Source organism: Canis lupus, chromosome 33, assembly GCF_048164855.1.
Source record: "Canis lupus baileyi chromosome 33, mCanLup2.hap1, whole genome shotgun sequence".
Lineage (NCBI taxonomy): Eukaryota > Metazoa > Chordata > Mammalia > Carnivora > Canidae > Canis > Canis lupus.
In genome coordinates, this window is record NC_132870.1 from 11,044,462 (window position 1) to 11,063,476 (window position 19,015).

Genomic DNA, 19,015 nt, shown 5'->3' on the forward strand with positions numbered 1-19,015 from the left:
AATTTGCTAGAACTATTCACAGAACTTTAGGAAGGAACTTACTTACTGTTTTATCATAAAGGACACAACATAATAATGGCCAAATGGAAGAGATGCGTAGGAGAAGATATAGAGGGGAGGGATGCTGGAGCTTCCACGTCCTCTCTGGTGCACCATCCTCCTAGTACCTCAATTTGTTCACTAACCTGGAATGTCTCTGAACCTTGTTGCTTAGTGATATTCATGAAGGTTCCATTATGTAGGCATTATTAATGAGATCACTGGCCATCGGTGATTGAATCAATCTCCGGCCCCTGTCCCCTCCTTTAGAGTTCAGGGTGTAGGAATAGTTTATAATAAACTAGTAAGTAAAGTGCCTCCTAAAATTCTGTGAACAGTTCTAGCAAACTATCAAACCTAAGAAGGCAATCATGGGAAAGAATATAAGAACACTAATTCAAAGAAATATATGCACCCCTAAATTTATAGCAGAATTATTTACAGTAGCCAAGAAATGGAAGCAACCCAAATGTCTATCAATTGATGAACAGATAAAGATGTGGTAAAATATGCAACAGAACATTACTCAGCCAGGAAAAAAAAAAATGAAATCTTACCATTGGCAATACATGGATGGAGCTGGAAAGTATAATGCTAAGTGAAATAAATCATTCAGAGAAAGACAAATACCATATGATTTCATTGATATGTGGAATTTAAGAAACAAAACAAATAAAGGGAAAAAATAAGAGAGAGAGAGAGAGAGAAATCAAGGAGCAGATTTTTAATTAGAGAGAGCAAACTGATGACTACCAGAAGGGAGGTGGTCAGGGGATGGGTTTATATAGGTGATGGGGATTAAGAAGTGCACAGGTCATGATGAGCACCTGGTGATGTCTGGAATTGTTCAATCACTATATTGTACACCTGAAACAAATGTAACACTGTATGTTAACTACTTGGAACTAAAATAAGTTAAAAAAAGGTTCCAACCGTCTAATCGTGCTCTGGTCTTTCTGGTGACTAGAATCCATCCTTAAAAAATACTGTAAGTGGAAAGAGAGACATTTATTAAGTGACTATTTTGTGGCAGACATTGTATTAAAGCAGTTTATATACATGATCCCATTGATTTCCCAAGAATTCTTATAGATATTATTCCCGTTTTGCATCTGAGGAAATTGAGGCTTGTCTTAAGCCATAAAATTAAAAAGTGATAGAGCCTAGATTCAAACTCCTTTTGATTCCAAAGCCGGTAGCTTTCTTCTACACATTTTCAAACTTTTCCCACTGCAATCAATCCAGTGTTAAAAATAAATATAACACTGTAACCCAAATACAGTCACCATAAATTGAAACAAAACTTTGTCAAATATCCTTACTATGTGTGATGTCTTATTCTATTCTGTTTTTCCATTAAAAATGCACTAAAATTGATTTTATGATTCATTAATGGGTTGTGAACTACAGTTCAAAAAACACAGCACCCTGTGTTCCCTTTTCTGTCACCATTCCTTTAATACTTTGGAAGAATCTTTCTCTTCATTGATAACCAAGAGTCTTCTTTTCAGCTTTGCTTAGACCTTAAGTACCGAAATTAAATGAGATGTCATCTTAGACTTTGCGTCTTTAAATTCATAATAGCTCATGCAAAATATTGTAGCATGATTCTTCCTGTGGTCTTAGGCACTTTAGGCTCCCTACCTCCTCCCCCTTCTCTCTCTTTCTCTTCTTGACCACATCCCTGTGAGGGGGCAGAGAGACCCATTAAAATCGAACCCTGTCATTTTCTGAACCAATGAGCAGTTTGTTGTTTGAGGAGACTCCAAGGCCATGTCTATAAGAGGCAAATGTAGGCAAGTTATCCTCTGATTTACATTTGGCTTAAAATCTTCTCTGAGTGGGTGGATTGGGTAGTGGTAGAGGTGGGATTGGGCTATGTATCATTTACCCTGGCAATATTCCTTGGGACAACGTGTGCTTGGGTGAGCTGGCATCCCTAACTTATTTTCTGGTGGATGCCATTGTGTACCAGTTAGGTCATTTATAGCAACCATTCACAACTCTTCCTTGGGTAACGGTCTATCAGAGCTTTCAACGTGAAATTTAAACACCATCAGTCTGTCAATGGTTATGTTAGATTTTGATAATTGCTGGCATTCATTTAGCCTTCTCACACACATTCTCTTATTGAATCTCAGAGCAACCTTGTGATGAGAATGTTATTACATTTTATATTAGCAAAAAGGCTAGGTTTGCAGGTGGCTTTAGTTCAGGAGACAGAAGGGTAGGAGAGGGTTGAATAGAGAACGAGATGAGAAAGAAAGTAGTAGAAATGAGGTTTACACGTACACACATACAAACGCATCAAAAATAAACTTTTGAGGGGTTTTGGTGTCCAAGTTAATTCTGTCCTGCTTTCTTCTTTTTCTGGCTTTGATTGTCTGGGCTCTGTTATCATCTGTTTCAGCCAACATTATAACAGTTTAAATCCTAGAATTTTCTATCCTTGGCTTTCCTGATTTAGTAAAGAAGATTGAAATTGGCTCTCAGATCTGAGCTTATTTTGTAATCACAGGCAGATTAAGCCTTCAAGCGGAAGAGATTTTACTTCTTTTGTTGGGCAGTGGTTCTCAAATACTGGTGCACACAGGAATAATCTAAGAAGCGCCTTAAAATGCAGACTCCTGAGCTTCATGAAGATAAATTCTGATTTGATAGGTCAGAGGTGGTTCCCTGAAATCTACAATAAAAAAATTTAGAGTTAACAATTTGAATCAAGGTGATTCAGATTCAAGTCATCTAGGACCCATATTGTGAAAAATGTGAATTCCAGATATTATAAAACACATGTACAAGTAATCTACTTCATGGGCCTGCCTCCTTTTTATTCCCATTTTACAATAGTCATAAGGATCTCAAATATTTTTATTAAAGACAATAACAATAATGTTTATTAATAACAACCATCAACACAAACAGCTATCTAAAAGTGTCTTCAGCCACATAATCAGCCAAGATATAGGTTTCCTGCACAATGTGAGGATGAACCTGGAGACTGGATAAACTGCTGCCTGTGGTAGAGACTATTAGTGCTCTTCCATATCTGAGTGCTCCTCCATATTTCCTGGCTTCCCTTGGAGTTTGGCTGGCCCTGTGACTGGGTCCTGGCCATGGAACATGGACAAAAGTAAAAAACCATTTTCAGACTTGATCTCTAAAACACCCAGAATAGTCTTTATGTTCTTTGTTTTCTCTTCCTCATCTTCAGAGAAGTAATGCCAGGGTGACCTTGAAGTTGAAGATTGGTAGAACAAAATGGAAACAGCCTAGATTCATGAATCACTGCCCAGAGGAGAGCTACTTGGCCTGCACTGAATTCTGACATGAACAAAAATAAGCTTCTATGTACTAAGCTGCTTATTTATTGCAACTTCTTTATTTTGGCAGCATAGTTTATCATATCCTAATACCACTGTTATGTTATTAAGAACTAATTAACGATATTGATGGAAATTCTTCCTTTATTATATCAAAAGAGACTTAATTTGAACTGAATTGGGTCAATAACCAAGCAGAACAAAGCCTGGGCAATCTTGCCATTGCCCCTTAAACCAATATCCCACACAACTATTCCAACCAAATATTTGCTGAAAGGTATAATCCAATCTTGTTTAGCATGCAAGGAATAAATATCCACTTACTCATCCAAGGAAAATTTCTGGCCTTCTACCTTAAGCTTGATCACAAATCAACCTTTTCTTTACTGTTTCATTTATAAAAGATTATGAACTCCCTTGAATGTCAAAGAGAAATTATACCTATGAATTAAACAGCTATTACATTCAACAGCTGTTATATACCTATTGGGAAAGTAGAAACTAACATGGTATCTTAAAGGATGAAAAATAGTAAGAACCTCAAAAGGTACTGGTACAACTTTTCAAATTTCTTCAAAATGCATTTAACTTGTCCCATTATCTTTCCCAGAAACATTGAGTATTGACCCTATTTACTAATATTAGAAAAACTGCTTTTTTTCTGTGCTAGTACAGTGTTTCCAACTAATGCAAATGAAAGTACAACTATTAAAAATCTTTGGGATACAGCAAAAGTGATCCTACAAAGGAAATACATTGCAATACAAGCCTCGTTCAAAAAACTGGAAAAAACTCAAACACACAAGCTAACTTTGCACCTGAAGGAATTGGAGAAAGAACAGCAAATAAAGCCTAAACCAAGCAGTAGAAGAGAGACAATAAAGATTAGAGCAGAACTCAATGAAATAGAGACTAGAAGAACTGTAGGACAGATCAATGAAACCAGGAGCTGGTTCTCTGAAAGAATTAATAAGATAGATAAACCCCCAGCCAGCCTTATTAAAAAGAAAAAATACTCAAATTAATAAAATCACAAACAAAAGAGGAGAGATCACAACCAATATCAAGGAAATACAAATGATTTTAAAAACGTATTATGAGCAGCTATATGCCAACAAATTAGGTGATCTGGAGGAAATGGATGCATTTCTGGAAAACTACAAATTACCAAAACTGAAATAGGAGGAAATAGAAAACCTGAACAGGCCAATAACCAGCGAGGAAATTGAAGCAGTCATCAAAAACCTCCCAAACATAAAAATCCAGGGCCAGATGGCTTCCCAGGGGAATTCTATCAAACATTTAAAGAATAATACCTATTCTACTAAAGCTGTTTCAAAGGATAGAAGTGGAGGGAATACTTCCAAACTTGTTCTATGAAGCCCAAATTACCTTGATCCCAAAACAGACAAAGACCCCACCAAAAAGAATTACAGACCAATATTCCTGATGAACATGGATGCAAAAATTCTCAACAAGATACTAGCCAGTAGGATCCAACAGTACATTAAGAGAATTATTCACCACGGGTGAATTATTTACCAAGGGTGTTTCAACACTCTTAAAACAATCAACATGATAAATCACATCAACAAGAGAAAAGACAAGAACCGTATGATCCTCTCAATTGATGCAGAGAAAGCATTTGACAAAATACAGCATCCATTCCTGATTAAAACTCTTCAGAGTGTAGGGCTAGAGGGAACATTCCTCAATATCATAAAGGACATTTATGAAAAGCCCACAGCGAATATCATTCTCAATGGGGGAAATCTGAGAGCCTTTCCCCTAAGATCAGGAACAAGACAGGGATGTCCACTCTCACCGCTGTTGTTCAACATAGTACTAAAAGTCCTAGCCTCAGCAATCACACAACAAAAAGAAATAAAAGACATTCAAATTGGCAAAGAAGTAAAATCTCCCTCTTCGCAAGTGACATGATATTGTATATAGAAAACCCAAAGGATTCCACCTCAAGATTGCTAGAACTCATACAGCAATTCAGCAAATTGGAAGGATACAAAATGAATACACAGAAATCAGTGGCATTTCTATATACTAACAATGAAACTGAAGAGAGAGAAATTAAGGAGTCAATCCCGTTTATAATTGCACCCAAAAGCATGAGATACCTAGGAATAAACTTAACCAAAGAGGTAAAGGATCTTTACTCTAAAAACTACAGAACACTTCTGAAAGGAATTGAGGAAGATGTAAAGAGGTGGAAAAACATCCCATGCTCATGAATTGGAAGAATAAACATTGTGAAAATGTCTGTGCTACCCAGAGCAACCTACATTCAATGCAATCCCTATCAAAATACCGTGGACTTTCTGCAAGAGTTGGAACAAATAATCTTAAGATCTGTATGAAACCAGAAAAGACCCTGAGTAGCCAGAGGAATGTTGAAAAAAGAAAACCAAAGCTGGGGATATCACAATTCCTGACTTTAAGCTGTATTACAAAGCTGTGATCATCAAAACTGTATGGTACTGGCACAAAAACAGACACATAAATCAGGGGAACAGAATAGAGAACCCACAAATAGATCCTCAATCTACGGTCCACTAATCTTTGACAAAGCAGGAAACAATATCCACTGGAAAAAGGACAGTCTCTTCAATAAAGGGTGCTGGGAAAATTGGACAGCCACATGTAGAAGAATGAAACTAGACCACTCTCTTACACCATACACAAAGATAAACTCAAAATGGTTGGAAGATCTAAATGTGAGACAGGAATCCATAAAAATCCTAGAGGAGAACACAGGCAACACCCTTTTTGAACCTGGCCACAGCAACTTCTTGCAAGATACATCTATGAAGGCAAGGGAAAGAAAAGCAAAAATGAACCATTGGGACTTAATCAAGATAAAAAGCTTCTGCACAGTGAAGGAAACAATCAACAAAACTAAAAGACAACCTACAGAATGGGAGAAGATACTCACAAATGATGTATCAGATAAAAGTCTATAGAGATCCAAGATCTATAGAGAACTTATCAAACTCAATACTCAAGAAACAACAATCCAGTTATGAAATGAAACTGAAGAGAAATGGTCAGAAGGCATGAGGAGACATTTCTCCAAAGAAGACCTACACATAGCCAACAAGCAAATGAAAATATGTTCCACATCACTTGCCATCAGGGCAATACAAATCAAAACCACAATGAGATACCACTTCACAACAGTAAGAATGGCTAAAATTAATAAGACAGGAAACAACAAATGTTGGGAGGATGTGGAGAAGGGGGAACCCTCTTGCACTGTTGGTGGGAATGTGAACTGGTACAGCCACTCTGGAAAACAGTGTGGAGGTTCCTCAAAATGAAGTTAAAAATAGAGCTACCCTATGACCTAGCAATTGCACTATTGGGTATTTACCCCAAAGATACTGTGTAGTGAAATGCTGGGACACCAACACCCCAATGTTCATAGAAGCAATGTCCACAAGAGCCAAACTGTCTATGAGCTACGATGTCCTTTAACAGGTGAATGGATAAAGAAGATGTGGTCTATGTATACAATGGAATTTTACTCAGCCATTAGAAATGATGAATACTCACCATCTGCTTCAAGACGGATGGAACTGGAGGGTATTATGCTGAGTGAAATAAGTCTGTCATAGAAGGACAATCATTATATGGTTTCACTCATACGTGGAATATAAGAAATAGTGAAAGGGACTTAAGGGAAAGGAGAGAAACTGAGTGGGGAAAAATTAAAGAGGAAGACAAATCATGAGAGACTCCCAACTCTGTGAAACAAAAAGGGTTGCAGAAAGGGAGGTGGGTGGGGGGATGGGGTGACTGGGTGATGGGCACCCAGGAGGGCACTTGATGGGATGAGCACTGGGTGTTATACTATATGTTGGCAAACTGAATTTAAATAAAAAATTAAAAAAAGAACTGTGTTTGCAACTGCTAATCATGACCTATTAATGGGTCATAAATTAATTTAGGGAGTTGCTTAATTTGTAAGCAGCATTAAAAGGAAATATAAGAAATTATCAAAGTGTGCCACACATAGTAAGGGTTAATAATATATTTCATGAAAATTGACTCTGCTATAAACATACACACATACACAAAGTTGATTCTTCTTATCAAGGTAGTTATGTTCTATTCAGTTGTCCTGAGCACTGAACCATTGTTTCTAGTGAAAATACTGGGAGAGGTTCCTGTGAGTCTCTGGTCACAATATTTTCATCCACTGATCAATACATAACATCGTTTTCCCTTTGTATCTGTTTAAAGACATCTCATTAATGTATATTGACTCATTAACATTGAACTCATAACCAACAGCACTATACCTCATGCCTTAGTGAAACTTATCAACATGTATTTTCTCCACGTTAATATATCATATCCTTCTTGTACTGTGCAACACTAGATACCATTTTAGTACTATCCTTGACGGTGATTTTAAACAGCAAAATCACCAACAAAAAGCAAAAAATACGAAAGTTTGGCACAAATTAGAGCACAAAAAGGACATTTGTTTAGAGTATGACAGCTGAAACAAGGCTAAGTATTACTTTGGCCTCAGGTAGCTGAGGTTGCATACAAGACAACTCAAATTTTTTGCTGCCCTGTGTATGTCCTCAATTGACCACAAAATGACTGTAATATTGATTTGGGGTTACAGATAAACATTAGTGAGTTGGTGAATTACCAAACATGGAATCTTTCAATAATCAGGATTGCTATCAAAGCTGTTAGATAGTAAGGCTTTTGCACAGCAAGGTAAACCATCAGCAAAACAAAAAGGCAACCTACTGAATAGAAGATATTTGCAAATGATATACTGGACACAGGGCTAATATCTTGGATATACCAAGAATTTATATATTTAACACCAAGAAAGCCAAACAATGTGATTAAAAAATGAGCAGAGGACCTGAATAGACATTTCCCCAATGGAGACATACAGATGGCCAATAGGCACATGAAAAGACGCTCAACATCACTAATCATCAGGAAAATGCAAATCAAAACCACAATGAGATATTAGCACACACTTGTCAGAATGGCTAGTATTAAGAAGACAAGAAACAACAAGTGTTGGCAAGATGTGGAGAAAAGGAACACTTGGGCACGGTTGGGGGAATGTAAATTGGTGCAACTGCTATGGAAAACAGTATGGAGTTTCCTCAAAAAGTTAAAAACAGAATTACCACATGATCTAGTAATTCCACTAGTGGGTATATACCCAAAGAAAGTGAAAACAGGGGTGCCTGAAAGGCTCAATTGATTAAGCATCTGCCTTCAGCTCAGGTCATGATCCCAGGGTCTTGAGATTGAGTTCCATGTCAGGCTCTCTGCTCAGTGGGGAGCCTCCTTCTCCCTCTCCTTCTGCCTGCTGCTTTCCACGCTTGTGCTCTCTCTGTCAAATAAATAAAATCTTTAAAAAAAAGAAAATGAAAACAGTGATTCAAAAAGATATATGCACCCCTATATTTATTGCAGCATTATTTATAATAACCTAAGATGTGGAAGCAACCCAAGTGTCCATCCATAGATGAATGGATAAGAAGACGTGAGATATATACATATATACACACACACAATGAAATATTTTAGCTATAAAAAGAATGAAATTTGGCCATTTGTGACAACATGGGTGGACCTAGAGGGTACAATGCTAAGTAAGTCAAATAAGACAGAGAAGTACAAATACCATATGATTTCATTTATATATGGAATCTAAAAAAAACCAAAAAACAAAAAACAATGCAAACAGACAAAAAATAGACTCAAATACAGAGAACAAATTGGTTGTTGCCAAAGGGGAGGTGGGTAGGGGATGGGCAAGATACAGAAGGGGGATTTAGAGGTACAAACTTTCAGTTACAAAATAAGTAAGTCTTGAAGATGCAAAGTATAGCATAGGCAGTATAATCAATAATATCATAGGGTAGCTCTATTTTTAACTTTTTGAGGAACCTCCATACTGTTTTCCAGAGTGGCTGCACCATTTTGCATTCCTACTAACAGTGCAGGAGGGTTCCCTTTTCTTCACATCCTCACTAACATCTGTTTGTTTCTTGTGTTGTTGATGTTAGTCGTTCTGACAAGTGTGAGGTGATATCTCATTGTAGCTTTAATTTGTATTTCCCTGATAATCACTGATGTTGAGCATCTTTTTATGTGTCTGTTGGCCATTCATATGTCTTCTTTGTAAAAAGGTTTATTAATGTCTTCTGCCCATTTTAATTGGATTATTAGTTTTTGAGGTATTGAGTTTTATGTTCTTTATATATTTTGGATACTAACATTTTACCAGATAAGTCATTTGCAAATATCTTCTCCTATTCTGTAGGTTGCTTTTTAGTTTTGTTGATTGCTTCCTTTGCTGTGCGGAAGCTTTTTATTTTGGTGAAGTCCTAATAGTTTGTTTTTGCTTTTGTGTCCCTTGCGTCAGGAGACATATCTAGAAAGAAGTCGCTTCGGCTGATGTCAGAGAGGTTACTGCCTGTGTTCTCTTCTAGCATTCGTTTCAGGTCTCACATTTAGGTCTTTAATCCATTTTGAATTTATTTTTGTGTATGGTGTAAGAAAGTGGTCCAGTTTCATTCTTTTGCATATTGCTGTCCAGTTTTCCCAACACCATTTATTGAAGAGAATATCTTTTTCCCATTGCATATTCTTTCTTTTTTATGGTTGCATAACACTTTCTTTACCAGTTAATCCATCAATTAGGATTTAGTACTAGATTAGGACAATTAGGTTGCTTGCATATATTGAGTAAGTAATGCTGCAATTAACACGGGAGTACATATATGTTTTTGAATTACTGTTTTAGTTTTCTTTTTTTTCCCAAATGCAGCATTTTAATATAATTGCTGTTTCAGCATCATTTCACTTAACAGACATGTGTTCATTAATTTTTCTTATAACTGCATGTTTGAGGTGGTCTCCTGTTAATCTCTACACAGAGTAAAAAAAAATCCAATGTATTTCACAAACTTGCCCCAAATATCCTATTTTTTAAAAAGATTTATTTATTTATTTATTCATGAAAAACACAGAGAGAGAGGCAGAGACATAGGCAGAGGGAGAAGCAGGCTCCCTGCTTAATGAGCTTAATGCGGACTAAATCCCAGGACTCTCGGATCAGAACCTGAGCCAAAGGCAGATCTCAACCACTGCGCCACCCCACCCAGGCATCCCCCAGACATCCTATTTTTAATGTAGTTTATTTATATTTATGTGCATATATTTGTAAAAGTTTAGCCCCAACCAAATTGAATCTTATAACTTTTCAGATTTTCATGAGAAATATTTTTTTCACTGCTATTTAATAATTTTAAATTCAATTTGCCAATATATAGTATAACACTCAGTTCTCGTCGCATCATGTACCCTCCTTAATGTCCATCACCCAGTTACCATATCCTCCCACCAACCTCCCCTTCTGCAACCCATTATTTCTCAGAGTTAGGAGTCTTCAGACTGAAAAGTCTGAATGAAAGTAGCAGCATGATTAGGTTGGCATTTTAGAAAGATCATTATGTAAGATGACAATAGAGAGGGAAGCAAACCCTAAGAGACTCTTAAGTCTAGGAAACAAACTGAAGGTTGCTGGAAGGGAGGTGGGTGGGGGATGGGGTAACTGGGTGATGGCCATTAAGAAGGGCACTTGATGTAATGAACACGGGGTGTTATATGCAACTGATGAATCACTGAATTCTACCCCTGAAACTAACAATAGAGTATATGTTAACTAAATTGAATTTAAATTTTTAAAAAAGAAAGATCATTATGGAATCTGCGTGAGAGATTTAGGAGTAGGACCCAGAGACTGGGAAGCAGGTGAACCTGTTAAAAGACTCAGCACTCAGTAGGAGAGTAAGATTGAAGGCCACAAGACTTGTTTTCATCAAATATTATTAATTAACTTATAGTATTGATTAAAATAAGGCCAAAGTTTTGAGGTCTTATTTAAAAGGAATCACTTTGCCCAAATTCTTTGGGCAGTGACAAGTAAAGGACTCCATCTTGATAAAGAACTGTGAAATTTGTAATAGCTCCCCTTTTTAGATTTTGTGTGTGTGTGTGTGCTGGATACTGAGCGGTTTTCCACAAATTATTTCCATAATGTCATCATGAAATAGGCAATTAATTTAGTGCGGTGACAAAGAGCCAGGTTCAAAGGTCAGAGTTCTGAGGTTCAAACCTTGGCTCTGTCACTTGTTGGTTGTGCCACCACAGGACCCACTTTCTTAATCCCTATGATGAAGAAAAAAGTGTTATCATGTATGATCATTATGGACTACATGAGATAACGGGCTTAAGTTGTGTATAGGGTGCATTCTGTTATAAGTGCTCAGTAAGTGTTAGGTATTGTAACATAATTTTACAGAAAAGAAAACTGAATCTTAGAAAAACTAGGTTACTTTTCCATAGTCACCCAGTAAGTGACAGGCGGGGGTTTGACCTAGACTTCAAACACTCTGATCTTAATCATTACTTTCTACTAGCTCTCAATATCTGAGATACAGGTCTAGAGGTAATAAAATATACCTATGAAAAAAGAAAAACTGAAGTTTTCTTTTTTTATGAGAAGAAAAGATGATGGGACCTAGTAATTGTTCTGAGTACATTATGCCAACTGTGGACTTATGAAAATGGAATTAAGGAATCAAAAAAAAAAAGGTTACCACTTTTTAAAAAGCTGTTTTTGAAATTAAAGTATAATTAATATACAGTGTTATGTTAGTTTCAAGTGTACAATATGATTCAATAAATCTATACATTAGTCAGCGCTCATCATAGTAAGTGTACTCTTAACCCCCTTTATCTATTTCACCTATTCCCCCACCCCCACCCCCATCTCTCTTCTGGCAACTAGTAATTTGTTCTCTGTATTTAAGAGTTTGTTCTTTTGTTAGTCTCTTTTTGTTTATTTCTTCATTTGTTTTGTTTCTTAAATTCCAATTATGAATGAAATCATATGATATTTATTTTTCCTCTGATTTGATTTACTTAGCACTATACTCTCTAGGTCCATACATATAGTCACAAATGGCCAAATTTCATTCTTTTTTTTATAGCTGAATAATATTCCATTGTGTGTGTGTGTATATATATATATATATATATACACACATATATATACATACATACATATATATATATATATCTCACATCTTTTTTATCCATTCATAACAATGGATGGATACTTGGGTTGCTTCCATATCTTAGCTATTTTAAATAATGCTACAATAAACATAGGGGTGAATATATCTTTTCAAATTACTGTTTTCACTTTCTTTGCATAAATACCCACTAGCGGAACTACTAGGTAAGGTGGTAACACTCCTTTTAATTTTTTTGAGGAACCTCCAGTCTTAGGTTAAGACTTCCATTGCAAATTCTTGGGAATAGAATATTCCTAATTAAGGGTTTTTAGGTGACTTGCTTAGTTATTGAACTGATGTAGCTTTCTGAGGCTGGCCAGATCTTAACTTTTAATTAATTGTTTGGTTTCCACAATAAATTGGGGTTTATGTTTCCCTTTGGGAAGCCCTTACTAAAGCCACCGCTTTAACTTCTCAATTAACAGGATTTGAAATGTGTTAATTACTTTTTCCCCCTCCTTAACAACTTTACTGAGGTATAATTGACACAAAAAACTATATATATTTAAAGTATACATTTTGATAAATTCTGACATATGTATATACTTATGAAACCATCACCACAATTAAGATAGTAAAATGTGTCTATCAAAATTTCCTCATGACCTTTTATAGTCCCTTCCTTGCACCTTCTCCCCTGGCCCATGAAGCCACTGATCTGTTTTCTTTTACTATAGACTAAAATGTATGGTAGGCAGAATTTTAAGATGACTCCTAAAACCCACATGCTTATATAATCCCCTCTCCTTTGAGTGTAAGGAAAATGTATAAATATGATCATGAATCATTTCCATGATTATGTCTCATTATGTGGCAAAAGATATTTGGTAAATATAATTAAGTTTACTAATCAGTTGACCTTATGGTAAAGAGATTATATGGACGAGGCTAATCTAGCCAAATGAGCCCTCTATAAGCAGAGATATTTCTGGCAACTTGTTAGGCAGCAATAGAAAACTAGTATAGATTTTGGTACATGGAAGGGTGGTGCTGCCACAAAAAATTCCTGAAATGTGGGATTGGCTTTAGAATTTGCCAGTGGGTAGAGGCTGGAAGACTGTTAGTAGAAATAAAAATGTTAAAGATGCTGCTGGTATGGTCTTAGAAAGAAATGAGAAAGGCATTACTGGGGATTTGGAAGAATGAGAATTCTCATTATCTCCATGGCATAAAGCTTAGCAAACAGCTTAGCAGAATTGTGTCCCTCAGTTATATGGGAAGCAGAATTTGTAACCAATGAACTTGGGTAAAAAGTTAAGGAAATTTCTAAGCAACATGTTGAAGATGCAGCCTGGCTTCTTGCTGCTTACAGTAAAATGCAAGAAGAAAGAAATACATTGAGAAGTGTTAAATGAAAAGGAACCAGTATCTGACAATAACTGAAAGTTCTTTACCTCTCCAATAACAAAAGATGCTAAAAATGAAGAGATACACTGCCAGGAAAGCATAATCTAGAAAACAGGCTAAGGATGTGACTATATAACCCTTTGCTGAAACCTGGGAAAGTTATCCAAAGATCAGAATATTTATTCATAAGAGGCTAAATGTTCCTCACAGATCTTTTTATTCAAATCAGAGTTCTTCTAAGTAGTTTCAGGGCATTGTCCTTCAGCCATCTGAGGAAAAGCCAAAGGTACAGAAAGGATTATGTGGAAAGATCTGTGGATATGACTTTTGTATGATTGAGGGAACTCTTGTGAAATCTTTGGAAGCCTTTTAAAAAAATGTCTATCAGTGGAGATGCTGACAACTTAGATTAAAAGTGGCAGAGAGAGTATGAAATGAAAAAAGGCTCCTGTGGGAAGGTTTAACTGTGAATTTAACTTCTTTAAAAGATATAGGGCTATTCTTATTATCTATAAATAGTTATCTATTTCCTCTTGAGTGAACTTTGGTGGTTTCAAGGAGTCCATCCATTTCTGTAGTTGTTGAATTTATTGTCATAAAGTGGTTTATGGTATTCCCTTCGTATCTTTTAATGTCTATAGAATCTGTAGTATTTTCATCTCTCTCATTCCTTATATTGATAATTATGTCTTCTTTTATATTACTGTGATTAATCTGACTACAGTCTTATAAATTTTATTGAACTTCTCAAAAATCCAGCTCTCGGTTTCATTGATTTTCTCTATTGTTTTCTGTATTTTGTTGATTTTAGTTCTGATTTTTATTATTTCCTTTCTTTTACTTAATTTGAATTTAATTAAAAATTTTTGTAGTTATTTAAGGTGGAAGCCATAGTCACTGTTTTGAGAACTTTTTCTTTTCTAATACAGGTATTTAGTGCTATAAATTTCCCCATAAGAAGTACTTCAGTGACATCCTGCAAATTTTGATAAATTGTTGTGTTTTCATTTTTATTTAACCCAATATATTTTGAATTTCTCTTTGGTTTCCTTGTTACCCATTAGTTCCTGAGAAGTAGATAATTTAGCTTCCATATACTTGGGTTTTCCACAGAGATCTTTCTGATATTGACTACTCCTTTTATTTTTTCTGTTATTGACTTCTAATTTATTTTTTCTGTGGTCAGTAAGCATAGTCTGTATAACTCAAATTATTTTAAATTTATTGAGATTGGGGGGGGGCTAAAATATGGCCTATCTTGGTAAATATTCCATCTGTATTAGAAAAAAAATGTTTACTCTGCTATAGTTGGATGAAGTGTTCAATAAATGTCCATTAGATCAGTTTGGCTTTTTAAATCTTGTTATCTGCAATGATTTTCTGCTTACTAGTTCTATCAGTTATTGAAATCTTATTAATTCAAGTTAAATGTAAAGGAAGACCGGTTTAGTTCACTAATCTCCCCCAATGTCTCTGTGTGAGAGAAGGTGCAGCATTGTTCCCAGGAGTGTCTTAGTACTCCTTAAAATTTGGTGAGGCCCTTTAAGGCACCCACATAAACATGCTGTCTAAATAAAAATGAAGGGCTTGCTATGAAAACACAGCTTCCTGGAAAATTCTCTTTCCATTCCCTTCATTCCTCTTCAACCTTACTGAGTTCCCTGTAATAGTTCTATCTATAAATTTTGGGGTTTTCATTGTTGGGTAATGGTATGGTGCTTTTATGGGGTTCATATCCTTTGGTATTATAATATTAAAAACAGATTGGAATATTTCTGAAAGTTCTGAAGAACTGCATGGAGAGACATTGATTGTCAAGTTTTTGAATACACAAATTAGACAAATGGTCTAGGGATTACCTGCATTCTGACATACATCTGAGGTTCAGGAGAATGGTTAAGTTCAGGGTAGCAAAACTCTTTGCTAAAAATACCATCTGGTTTTCTATTTTGTCCCCCACAGTTGACATAAAGAACTGAGAGATGATTGAGAGCTAAATCTATTGTCTGTTTGCACTTCTACACATCTAGCTAAAATTATTCAAAATAATTTTTGTTATTTTGAATACCTATTTTAAAAATTTAGTTTGAAGACTAAATCGATAAATTTTTAAGCCTCACAAAATTGTTTATTTAGGTCAGAGAGATTTCATGTGAGTTACTATTTATATGTGCTAAAGATCCCTCAGGCAATGTCAGGCTGTTGCATGTGGACAGTTTCTTGAATTATAGCACAGAAACTTTAATACCTACCTCAGGAATAATAGGAGTCTTAAATAGGCAGTCATATTTACTAAAGAAACCTAGAGTTTTCTTAGATTGCCAACCTTAGTAAGACAAGAAATGTCAGGGTGATAGAGCTTAAGTGGCTCTTTTCAGATATGTTACACTGATTCTCTATATTTAAGACGCAAAACAGCCTTCCAGGAGCTATTTAATTAAGTGAAAGTAAGTCTAGTCCCTTTGGAACCAAATGGTTCAGTGAGCAAATACATATCAGTAAGTGAAGGAAGTGGGGGAAGTTATTATGTGCTTCATAGACATGGTGACACTTTATAACCCTATATCAGGGATCCTAAACAGTGATTGGTTGAGAAAATTATCAAACTGAGTTTAAATTTCAGCAGGTACAAAACTGTCACCCAAAAGTCCAGGACAGTGAGCCACTCTCAGTTTTCAAAGAGAAAGATAAGAAATCCTGGATTTTCAAAGTCTCTTTGAAGGCTTTTAAGGTAAGATGAAACATCCTCTTTACTCAGAACCAAATGATTCCTGTAGAAATTTGAATTTCAGAGAAGAAGCTGACTTGATTTTAAGAAGTGAATAACCTTTATCATTAGATTTTTTTCTTTCCCTTTTGACTTGGCAAATCAAGACTATGTATTAAAGGATAACAGAAAATAATATGGTAAAGGATGCTGATTCCATCTAGCAAAATGTTGGATCACTGAAGAATAGGAATTTTTTATAGACACTCTGTTTAAATATCAATTACTAATAGTCAGAAAAAGTATATGTAAGATGAAGCAAATATTTTAAATCTAAAATATTAATAATGAGATGAGTGATTAGAATATTTTACACATTATTCATGAAAGCTCCATTACTGTTATTTTTATCTACAAAAGCCATCTTTAAGAGTCTTAAATCTAGTTAAAGACATTATTTTAGTCTCATCGTTGTAATATAAGATGTGATGGCATTTAATAAAAAAGGAAAAAAATAATATCTTCCTCTCAAATAGTAACAATAGTGACATTTAAACACTAACTCTGTTAGGAAATAAACATGGATTTGAGAATTTTATTCAGTACATTATGGTGCATTTACTTCAAAGTCTGGCTAATCCACTCAGTGATAAGCTCCATGAGGGTAGGACTCATGTCTATTTCCAGTATCTGCTCCACATTAGTTAGGTCTTCAAATGTTGAATGAATGACTGCATCTCAGTTTACTTTTATTTTTTGGTCCCTGAAAAATCAACCTTCAGCCTAAAAGATCAGGATTTTTTTTTTGCCAACTGAGATGAGCATTTTTAAAGCTAGATTAAAATACTTCTACTTAGGATATCTGGAGATTCTGACTTCTATCACATACCTTTTCTCTTTCATGATATCATAACAGATTTGGAAAATGAAAGAGGTTTCAGGCTGACAAAACTGGGGCCATTTCTATAGCAGTCTTTTTAGCTATTTACCTATCTGTGAATACAGGGGCAAGTATCATGGTGTATTGTGCACTTGTTTTGGAGTGGATCTGAAAGAGAGCCAAAGTAGTCAGATTGCTGGATTGCAGTTTAGAAATGGGATGAACATAACCATGACCTTCACTACAGGTACCTTTCCAGGGCACCATGGTTCCTCCAAATCCATGTAGACCACCCTATGGCAGAGTCTATGTAATAATTAGGTTTAGTGTGCCAAGTACCATAAAACCTCTGCTTACTAAACAGCTGCCCTTCAATATCTATGCCCCAGAGCTCTGCATTATACTTGTCCTGAGGTCACTTCAGCTTTATTTTTAATCCATAGGATTTTTGAAGGAGGTTTAGCTATTCTTGGCTTTCTACTGAATAGCCGTCAGAGTAAGCCTTTTTTTTTCCTCTTAGAAAGCATGTCTTCTTTCCTGTGAGGAAATGCCAATGATTCTATGACAGTTGATATTCACTGAGATTTTATTAAATTTCCATTATCAACATTAACTTCAATCAAAGCTTTTTTATGACATGCATTATTGTAATCTATAAACTCAGTGGGAGTGCATGAAATAGGAGTAAAACTTTCTTCCTGTCTGTAGTAATTGTACCATTATATCAAGAAATCCAATTTTCAGTAACAGCAACTTAAATTTTGATTCACATGGACTATACAATGTCTGTCCCAAAGTATCAAAATATAGATTTTGCCATTTCTGAATGTGAATTCTAACAGGAATAAAGGATCATGTTTTTAGTAGCTCCACATAATATTTGCTATCATTTATTAAGGGATTGCTAAATATCCAGAACAGTGCTAGGTGTGCTTATATTAATAAGTATTTATTCACCAACAATATTCATAAAACATTTCTTTCTGTGCTATGTAGTGGGATACAGTGATCACCAACACATTCTCCTAGGCTTCAGGAGTTCTCAGTAGGTCAGCGGAACATATAAGTAACCAGACTATGTTAAACAGTGCAATATGCTACCGGTGAGGTTTGCAGAAGTTGCCAGGCATAAAAAGGATAGAGACACAACACCAAATACCCTATGACAAGGAATCAGAGGATGCTGCTCAGAGAAGATTCTTCGGTAAGGTAATTGGGATAATCTTAAAGTATAGGTATTATCCTAGATGGAAGAAACAAAAGCTTAATAAAACTACTTAAATTTCTCAAGTTCACCCATCAAGTAGCAAAGGCAGAACTTGAACCTGGGTCTCTCAATACAAACTTCAAGTTCCTTCTACTCACTGAGGATCCTTGATGCTAATAATTTCTTTCCTTTACAGTGTACTGTAGCCCAACTTGTGTAGATGTGGGGTGGGGATGATAATGATTCATCTTTTAACAATAACCTTAGAATTAGTTAATATTGATGAGAACTATTCAGAAGAAATGTTATCATCATCAATAATAGTAAGACAAAGTTATGGTTATGTCCTTTTTAACCACATGACTATGC

At 35.5% G+C, this 19,015-nt stretch overlaps 1 protein-coding gene across 1 annotated transcript in view; it reads right to left on the reverse strand.

Moving 5' to 3' along the window:
• Nucleotides 1-19,015, reverse strand: part of SPARCL1 (SPARC like 1) — a 135,984-nt gene that overhangs the window by 110,634 nt on the left and 6,335 nt on the right. The window lies entirely within an intron of this gene.